Source organism: Canis aureus, chromosome 17 (assembly GCF_053574225.1).
Source record: "Canis aureus isolate CA01 chromosome 17, VMU_Caureus_v.1.0, whole genome shotgun sequence".
Classification (NCBI taxonomy): domain Eukaryota; kingdom Metazoa; phylum Chordata; class Mammalia; order Carnivora; family Canidae; genus Canis; species Canis aureus.
This window is the reverse complement of record NC_135627.1, coordinates 35,643,850-35,653,434: the sequence shown is the minus strand read 5'-3', so window position 1 is coordinate 35,653,434 and position 9,585 is coordinate 35,643,850. Positions and strand designations below refer to the sequence as shown.

General features: G+C 34.7%; 1 protein-coding gene across 1 annotated transcript in view; it reads right to left on the bottom strand.

The window, feature by feature from the left end:
• The window catches only part of DACH1 (dachshund family transcription factor 1), a 422,360-nt gene that overhangs the window by 49,619 nt on the left and 363,156 nt on the right, over positions 1 to 9,585 (bottom strand). The gene's annotated exons all lie outside the window — the stretch shown is intronic.

The window sequence follows — 9,585 nt, the reverse complement described above, 5'->3', positions numbered from 1 at the left end:
TTAAACATTTTTACAGTTTCATTTAAGATAGATATAAGTTATGGCTTATTTTAGTTTATTATATCACAGAGAAAATTTTATTCATGGCAGGATTCTCAATTTTATAAATATTTTCATATTTCACCCCAGGAAAATTAATCAGAGCAATGTATTTGCACAGTCCTGATAGTATCTCACAATTTTGCAAGTGGCTAAAAACTTCAGCACATTTGCCTTATGCTTATAATTTGATTCCACTGTCTCGATCATTCCTTTATTTTTCATTACAACACCTAACCGCACAACACGTTTTCCAATTACCTCTCTTTGGGGCAGAAATATCATGGAAGTAGCCACACTTCTCTGTCTCTAACTAATGTCAGAACAAGTTAAATTCACATCCCTTACCTTTCCACATTTCTAGTTAACAAACCAAAAAGGGAGGAGAGTATGGGACACAGGCCTTCTATTAACTGCCTCTCTTTTCAGGCTCACACACGCACTCCTCTGCAGTTTCTCCTTCCATTCCCTTTCCTGTTCACCTACTGACAGTCGATCTGAGGCAGCAGGCACTAGAAGAAATGGAGTGAGCAGCTAAAGGAAGACTCACTGTGTCGTTATTTTTTTTATCACTCTTGTCACCAGGGTTAAAGAAAGACCGCAGTGCAGGGGTAGTGCTACTGCATGGCTAATGTGATCAAGATGATCTTGGACACCCTTTACCTAGCTGTCATAAATTACTCCTCCAGACCAAGGCTGCTAGTGTTTTCTCGTAATAGCTCCAAAAAGGCGCTTGTTAAACATCTATGTGCATGTGAAATTGTTTAAGAATGGAGAGCAATATTTTTAGATCAGCATCACCTTAGCTGTCACATGCTAAAGAAAATGTGGCTTAATAGATCATGGGGATAATAATTGCTTGTCTCTTGAAGAAAGGCACAGAACCAGATGACCACCTGAGTTTGCTTTCAGCTTTAGAGACCAATTCCGCAATTCTTTAAAGATTATCCAAGAAAAAAGCACCACATGAATGTGTATACACACACTCATACACACACGCACATTTGTTTGTAAGCTCCATCATCCTTATGACCTTTTTTTTTTTTTTTCCTTATGACCTTTTAACTTCAGTACATTCATGCTTGACTATGTTTGGCTGTTGTGTGAATTAATTCATAAAATCACTCATGATATGTACATTTACATAGCCAATATTACCTTTACATAAATAACGTGCTAGATGCTGAGGACAGAACAGTGAAAAACACAATTTGCAAGCTTCAAGTAGCTTATCCGGACTGGAGTGTGTGATCTCAATTGTTAACTAGTCAATTGCAATAGTTACTAAAACATTTTGTCTTCCATCATCATTCCATTAGCTACTCCATTCTTCCCAATATAAGATTAAGATTGTTCTATGTATACGTGTGAGTGTGTGTGCATGTATGTGTGTAATATTTTTTTTTAATGCAGTAGCTTCAATGGAATGCTCATCTTGGTCCTCATGGTTTCAATTATCACTTGGTGTAGAGTTCCATGATTGAATCCATTCATTTACATTTTACATAGTAGAAATACTGCATAGGGCCACTTTAACTCAATATGTAGCTAAGAAACTATCAAATTTGGGGGCACAATGATGACTAAAAGAATGAAAAAAAGGGTGATTCTTAAGATCAATATGCATTTTTGAAAAGAAGACAAACCAATCAAAGATCAAACATACAAAACAAAAATGTTCCTCTGGGCTTCAACACCCTCCTAAAAAGTTGTCATCTTGTGGCAATTAACATCATAGAAAGTCTCATTTAGTCTTCCTACAAAGATAGTAAAATTGGGAATACAGTTCTTCCTTTTGAAATAAAAGTGACCTTTGATATCCAAAATGTTCTACAAAGATTAAAGCAAATGTTTGAGAGGCCAGACAACATGGCAAAGAGTTTTGACATTATATAATCTCCACTGACTTCAAACAGTGAACGATGATGAAGCTCAAATTCACAAAACACCTTATTCCAATTTGATATATCTGTACAAGTTTTTTTTTTAAGTTTTATCTTTAAAAGAAAGCTTGTCAGATGCCATGTTCTCTGGATTATAACAGCATTTGACAATGTAATCTGTTTTTTGTTCTTGAATGTTTTGCTTTCAAATAATTTTAAACTTATGGAAAAGTTGCAAGAATTGTACAAAGAATTCCTATAGACTCATGTAGTGGGTGTCTGGTAGCCCCCTAAAATATGTGTCCATGCCTAATCCCTGGAGCCTAGTTATGTTAGCTTGCACAGAAAGAGGGTTTTTATAGATGTGATTAAGTTAAACATCTTGAGATGAGAGCATCATCCTGGTTTAGGAAGGGTGCTAAATCCAATGATAAGTGTCCTTATTAGAAAAAGAGTCCTTATTGAGAGAGTGAACAGATCTACAGTGAAGAGGAAGACGCAGAGTGGAACAGGAGACAGAGATCAGAATTTCCCAGACAAAGCCAATGCATGATGCTGATGGCCACCAAAAGCTACCAAGGTAAAGAATGGATTATCCTTTATACCTTTTGGAGGGAGCTTATCCGTTGCTAATACCTTGATTTTAGACCTCTGACTTCCAGAACTCCCATGAGAAAATTAATTTTTGTTTTAAGCCATCAAGAATTTGTGGCATTTTGTGAAATCACCCCTAGAAAACTAGTTCAACTCCTTACTCCAATTCACCAATCGTTTGCATTTTGCCATGTTTGCTTTTAAATTTTCTCTTTCCCCCCTCTTGTTCTCTGTGTGTGTGCATATGTTTGAACTATCTTCCCTTTTAAAACTTCACTGCATATTTCATACATATAAGAACATATTCTTATATGATCACAGTAAGGATAAAATCAGCAAGAATAACATACACATAATACCATTGTTTAATCAAAAGCTCGTATTCCAATTTCATTACCTGTGAGATATTTTACTGTAAAGAGCTAAATAATGAGTCCATCTTTTAATTTACTTGACAAGCACTTGGGGAGTATTTTCTCTGGGCTTGTAGTATGTGGTAGCCTCTAAGATGGCCTCTGATGATTCCTCCTTCCTATTATTCATTGCCTATCTAGAATCTTCCCCTGGTCTGTGTCTGTTAGTCTGAGTCAGATGTAACAGAGAAAAACAAATATGATGGGATGTCACTTTCAAGATTCAGTTATAAAAAGTTTATAATTTCCATTTGTCTCTCTCTCTCTTTTTCTTGCCCTGGGGAAAACCAGCTGTCACGTCATGAGACACCCCTTTGGAGGTACACATGATAAGGCAGAGGGGCCTGCCAAAAACCACCTAAATTGGCTTGAAAGCCAATTCCCCCTGCCCACTTGAACCTTTTGATAAGGCTACAGCCCCAGCTGGTGGCAGAACTGGAACCTCAAGAGAGACTTTCAAGGTGACTCCCCAGATCCTGCACCCAGATTCTAATCCACAGAAACTGAGATTTTAAATGTTTGATGGTTTAGGTCACTAATGGTCGGTATAATCTGTTACATGGCTGTAGATAATGAAAACAGGGCATGACACTTTGTATACTTTGGGATATATAAAGAAAATCACCTAGTATTCAATGAGTGTCAGCTACTTTGGATATATAACAACTTCTTCAGGCCTCAATTTCCTTAAATTAAAAAAAAAGTTAGCAGGTTGAATGAGACAAACTCTAGTGTCAGCCAAATCTAAAATTTCACAGTCTCTACTATTTCCTATAAAAATTCTTAAAAAATAGTTGAGTGGATATTTTACCTATAATGACTAGAGATTTCACCTGTATTGATTGAAAAAGAACTGAATCACATAAACACAAAATTTCAGAGCAAGCTCTTGATTATTTAGGTTTACAAATTCCATTTTACAAGGATTCTTAAATTTTCTTGCTTCATTTTATCAAATTAGAAAATGTTCAACCATTTATAAGACAGGCATTCCTCACACCCAGGATGGCAAATCAGATGCAGAGAAGGGTGTGTCCTCCTAAAACTAAGGAAGCACTTTTGAGAGCTGCATTAACTAGGGTACATTTTTTTTAAGTACGCCATACCCATAGGGGACTAGTAGTTATGCCAGTTCTCAAAGGAGTTCTTGTTATTTTTAAATTCCTGAGTGATTTTTAACTTTCTTGTATTTTAATTCAGTTATAAGGAACCACAATGGCTTTCTAAAAGAAAATAGAACCACACACATTAACATCTCACTAATGATTTCATCTGTTGACCAGAAAAAAATACCAATGACCATTTTTATAATTATATAAGAAATGTAATGACAACTATAACAACATAAAATCAATTAACATCAATTAGAATATGATGGACAAGATAAAGATGGAAGATAAGAAAATGTGTTTAAAAATCCAAAATCAATAAAGTACGAAAAAATGATATTTCATTCTTCTCATCATTTCATCTTATGATTCTCCTCATAGTTTAAGTCACATATCAATAAATGACTATCAGTAAGATTGATGCCTCTGTAAGACAGCTTTTTTTTCCATCCAATCTTATCACACATAACAATTTAGCAGGATATCCTAAGGAACAATGTTGTTTAAAAAAATAATGGGCCTCTACTTTTAAAATGTTTTCTTTCCTGTTAATAAAATCTAACTCAGTTGTTATTTTCATAACTAATCCCTTTGGGTTTGAATTATATATTCTCTTTCAAGTTCTTGTGTGTGTGTGTGTGTGTGTGTGTGTGTGTCGTTTTGTGTCTGATGTCTTTTATTACATCATAAATTCCAAGTAGAAAAATGTTCACTTTTAGAAAACCATACGTTCCAAGGGAATTCACATTTATTCATCTTGATGTAAAGTAGATAAAACATTATTAAAATAAAAAAGTCTCCATATTTAATGTTTACAAGTGATCTGGGATTTTGCATTTATACTGGAAAAGTGAAAAAAATGTGGACAAAAATTCTAGAGAATATGGTAATCTCTGTGAATAGTTTTTTATAAAAAATATGAATTTTTCTTTGCCATTTAGATAAATTTCCATCACAATTATAAAGAAAATTAAATTTATTGGTGTTTTTGTAAACTATCAGCCACATTATTCAATTGGAGTACAGCCATGAATAATCTATAAATATTAAGGATTGGTGTTTAAAAAAGATTTTGAAACATATATCTAAACATAAAACAGTCATTTAAATTGAGCTCAATAATATCCTCAATTCTAGTTCATTCCTACTGTAGGACTCTGGGTTTAATTTGGCAACAGAAACTAATAATAAAGTTGAATAATGTGATTATTACATTCTGATGTAATCTTAAATTAGAAATGGTCATGTAAATCTTTTTTCTATTTTTGTCTTCTCATGAAATAATGAATTCCAAAATATCACATTAAAATTTATTTGTATGACTTTCATGTATCTATTTTAATTCTTACAAAATATCCAAGGGTATGATAGAATAAGGCTAATTTCCTGTATTTAATTTTAAACCCACTTTTCAAATTCTGGATACAGCTATGGTAAAGTGAATAGCAAATGAGGCTAGATTCAGAAAGTGTGAGTTCAAGTCCTGGCTCTACCAAGTATTAGCAAATAGTAGAGCAAAAAAATCCATTTCTTATATTCTACAAACCTCATTTGATTTATTTACCAAAAGGATGATTACAAACTCAGAGGATTATAGCTTAAATCCAATTAAATTATGTATATGAAAGTGCTTTGTAAAATATAAAATGCTAATAAACTATCAGTAATTAACAAATAACTAAATGTATTACACATTTCCTTTTGTAAACTTGGCTTCAACGTGCCACAGAGGGAATCCTGGTTATACCATAAGCTTGAGACTTCTCTATTCTTTCTCTCTAATGAGGCTTGTGATGATGAAGTATCATGCTGATAATAAAATTATTACTATATATTATTATAGTTGCCTTATACAAACTAACCCTGAATTAGTTCAGCGAACAGTTAAAATTAACTAGGATAGAAATAACTTGAGAAAGGGCAAAAGGATATGAACTAGTTTATCAACTTCTCTTCAGGCAGCAGGACCTAAAGGAAATGGATAAGGTGACTTACACAGAAAGAAAACAGTACAGATTTTGGAGAAATAAACTGTCAGAAGCATAAAAACACTTAAGAGTCCTCGATACACTTGAAGAATATCTGGATTTTTAGTTTGAATGAATGAAGGAAAGGAAAGGAGATCATTGTAAGTGCATATCTGGCAGGATGCTGGAGGTGTGCTAAAACATACATCAAACTCACAATTCTAATTTAATGCATTTTAAAGTACGTATTGCACACATATGCAATTATCATCTTTATCAGTGGTTATTACCTTTTGGGTAGTTTACCTCTGAGTTGCTGATGAAAATTAGGGACCGCTCCTTAGATCAAGAAATAGGACATCAAGCCTCAGCTCCGTAACCAGAGTAAGCACTTATTAATGTCTGTTGAAGGAGTATGTGAATAGAATGAGCTGAAGCAAGAGCTAAAGCAGTACAAAATGCAGAAATGAGAAGGATGTAGTCTCTTGATCACCCTGAGGTTACACCACATCTATGATAGCAAACCTAAAAATATCTTCTATTGGAAAACCACTCTATTGATTACAAGACCATTTCATAGACATTATATTGAGTCAGGAGGAAGCTCTAGGAAGATGATAAAAAAATGCATGCAATTATAATCTCAATAAGGTCATGTGCCAAAAGATTGATCCCAATAGTACCTAATGGTTATTTAGGAAAAGAAGAGAGTATATTTAGATGATACAAGTTGAAATCAGAGTGAAGAAAAATAAAATTTCATGGAAAGGTGCATTAGAGATGGGCAATGAATACTGGGAAAGATGTAAACAGGAGGAAGTTAAGTGGCTATATAAGGAAAGTGTGTAGGGATGACCGTTTAGGAAAGCAGGGATCCTAAGTGCCCTGAAGAAACTTTGTAATTTTAAAGGGAAAGCCTATTTTCTGACCATTATTCTCAAGAGAGTTTATAATTTTTGGCTATTCTGCATTTGTATTTCAAAAATCTATGTATGAAGGAAACTCTCTATGAAGCTATATCTTAGGATTTATAAACATGGCCCTGACAGCAAAGTCTTCCCTGTCTTTGGCACCTGAGAAGATAGAACTGAAGGACTCTGACATCTGTGTGTATGTTTGTTTTTTTCTTCCCACAGCTTGGGATTTCTTGGCAAAAATGGAACGGTACCAAACATTAAACACACACACACACACACACACACACACACACACCCTTTCTCTCACTCTCTCTCTCTCTCTCAATCTCTTACCTTTTAAACATTTTCAGTGGCTTTTACCCCTGCTTATTTGTTAAAGTCATAAGTCATAGTGTTTGTGAAAGAGCTGGCATAGCTATGCTGAAAAGATCCACTTAATTGACCTTTCTGTCTTTTCCATGACCCTGTAGGTTTAAACCTCACTGCTGATACTGCAAGTGAATATGGGAAAACATTTATTGAAAGCTGCATAACAGACACGGTGATATTTCCTCGGTTGATGTTTTGCATATCTGCACAGTAGGGCCATTAAGGGTTCTAAGAGCACAACGGAAACCATCATAACATTTGTTTTTAGATGACTGACTCAGGACATGTACACCAGGCTTTATATAGAAACTGTTTTTGTTTTATTAAGGGACTGTTTGCCTGTTAGTGATAACATCATTAAAAATAAATGAAAGGGGGCTGGTAAAATGCTTCCCAAAAGCAGAAACCTAATTAAAGGTGATATGCCTGCTATGAGGCTTTTTTCAGGACTCAGAAATAGAACAAGGTTAGTTCTTTCTCATTTTATAAGGCCCAAAGAAGACCTCACAGTAAAACATCACTTCTGATCTAATTTTCTATTTCTGTGTACTTTAATAATCTACTTTACAGTCTGTGCTTGCCCATAGAAAGTGAACTAGTTTTGTTCCTACAGATAGCTGCTTCATCATGTCACACTGCATGGAAAGAAAATCTGATGGTTCTCAGGTCAGACAAAAAAAAAAAAAAGCACTTTCCTTTTATGGCAAATGGTATAGGTTGTGATATGGACAGTAAGAGCAGTTGAAACAATGCACAAACATTTCATCATCCTAAAAGACCGCTTTTTAGAACCCCAATTAATGGTAAAACACATTTCCAAATCATGGTTTATAATTTCCAAAAGAAAAAAAGAAAAGTAGACTCTTTCATTTTAAGGGGTGGAGTTACTCTAATTTCATGGATGGTGGAAAAAGCAGGAAACTGCATTCCCCTGATAACTCTGCCCTTATTGTGCTGTGACCTTGGCCAATTTACTTAAATTTACATCTGCCAAAAATGAGTTTCTGAAATGTGCTTTGAGAATTTTCGGGGGGCGGTGTGGGGGAGGAGTTGTCACATCAATTCAAGGCCTTTTCAAAATTAATATTACTTTAGAAGTAAAGAGAAAAAAGAAGAGAACACTGGGCACCCTCACACAGTGCCACACTTTGAGATCCTGATTTCTTCTTGTCATCTCTGCACAGTTCTGTTTCACTTACGAGTCTCCAAGCTGAACATGAATCTTTTGCTAAGTAAATAAAACAGAACGATTCCCAAATTATTCCCCTGAAATATAAAGGAGCGCCGGTATTGTGGGTTACTTAAACTCAGATTTGCACATAGTTTTTATACGATAATTACCAGGAGGGCAGCCCGGGTGTCTCAGCGATTTAGCGCCGCCTTCAGCCCAGGGCGTGATCCTGGAGTCGAAGGATCCAGTCCCACATCAGGCTCCTTGCAAGGAGCCTGCTTCTCTCTCTCTGCCTGTGTCTCTGCCTCTCTCTCTCTCTCTCTCTCTCTCTCTGTGTGTGTCTCATGAATAAATAAATAAAATCTTAAATAAAATAAAATAAAAATAAAAAATATAATTACCATGGAATGTTAAAAAAAATACCTTCAGAAATCATTTGGCGTAAATTTTTGTTTTTCAGACAAAAGAAGTCTGATAAGTGATTGACCCAAAGTTCTTCAAAACCCAAGTTTGCAAATTCCCATTTCTTTCTTCTTTGAAAGAACAGTGTCAATTTAGAGAAAATACAGGGAAAGAATACCTTGAGTGCTTCCAAGGGTATGCATACCCACAAACATACATACATTTAAGACAACTGGTGAAAAATGAAACTTGGCAGGACATTTAACAAATATTAAGGAATTTTAGGAGTGATAATAATAATGTGATTGTGATTTAAAGACATGAGCCCTTATTTTTACGAGATACATGCTGAAAATAAAAATATTTACAGATTAAGTAAAATATGTTTGGGATTGACTTCAAAATTCTCTGGAGGAGACAAATTGGGTGGGGGAACTTCTGACACAAGTCTGGGCTTGAAATGATCAATGTTTAAGCCGAATGATGGGTAGGTATACAGGTGGTTCATTATACTAATTTTATGCTTGTTTGAAATTTTCTATAAGCAAAAGGTTTCAACATAAAAATAATGCTATGCAGTATAAATTCTATTAACTCATTTTTCTTTTGAAAGAGGCATCGGTATGATGATGATCATCAGCATTCTCGTCAAAATAACTTGCATATATTGAGTGCTTTCTATGTGTGCAAAGCAATGTTCTAAACACTTTGCATGCATTAA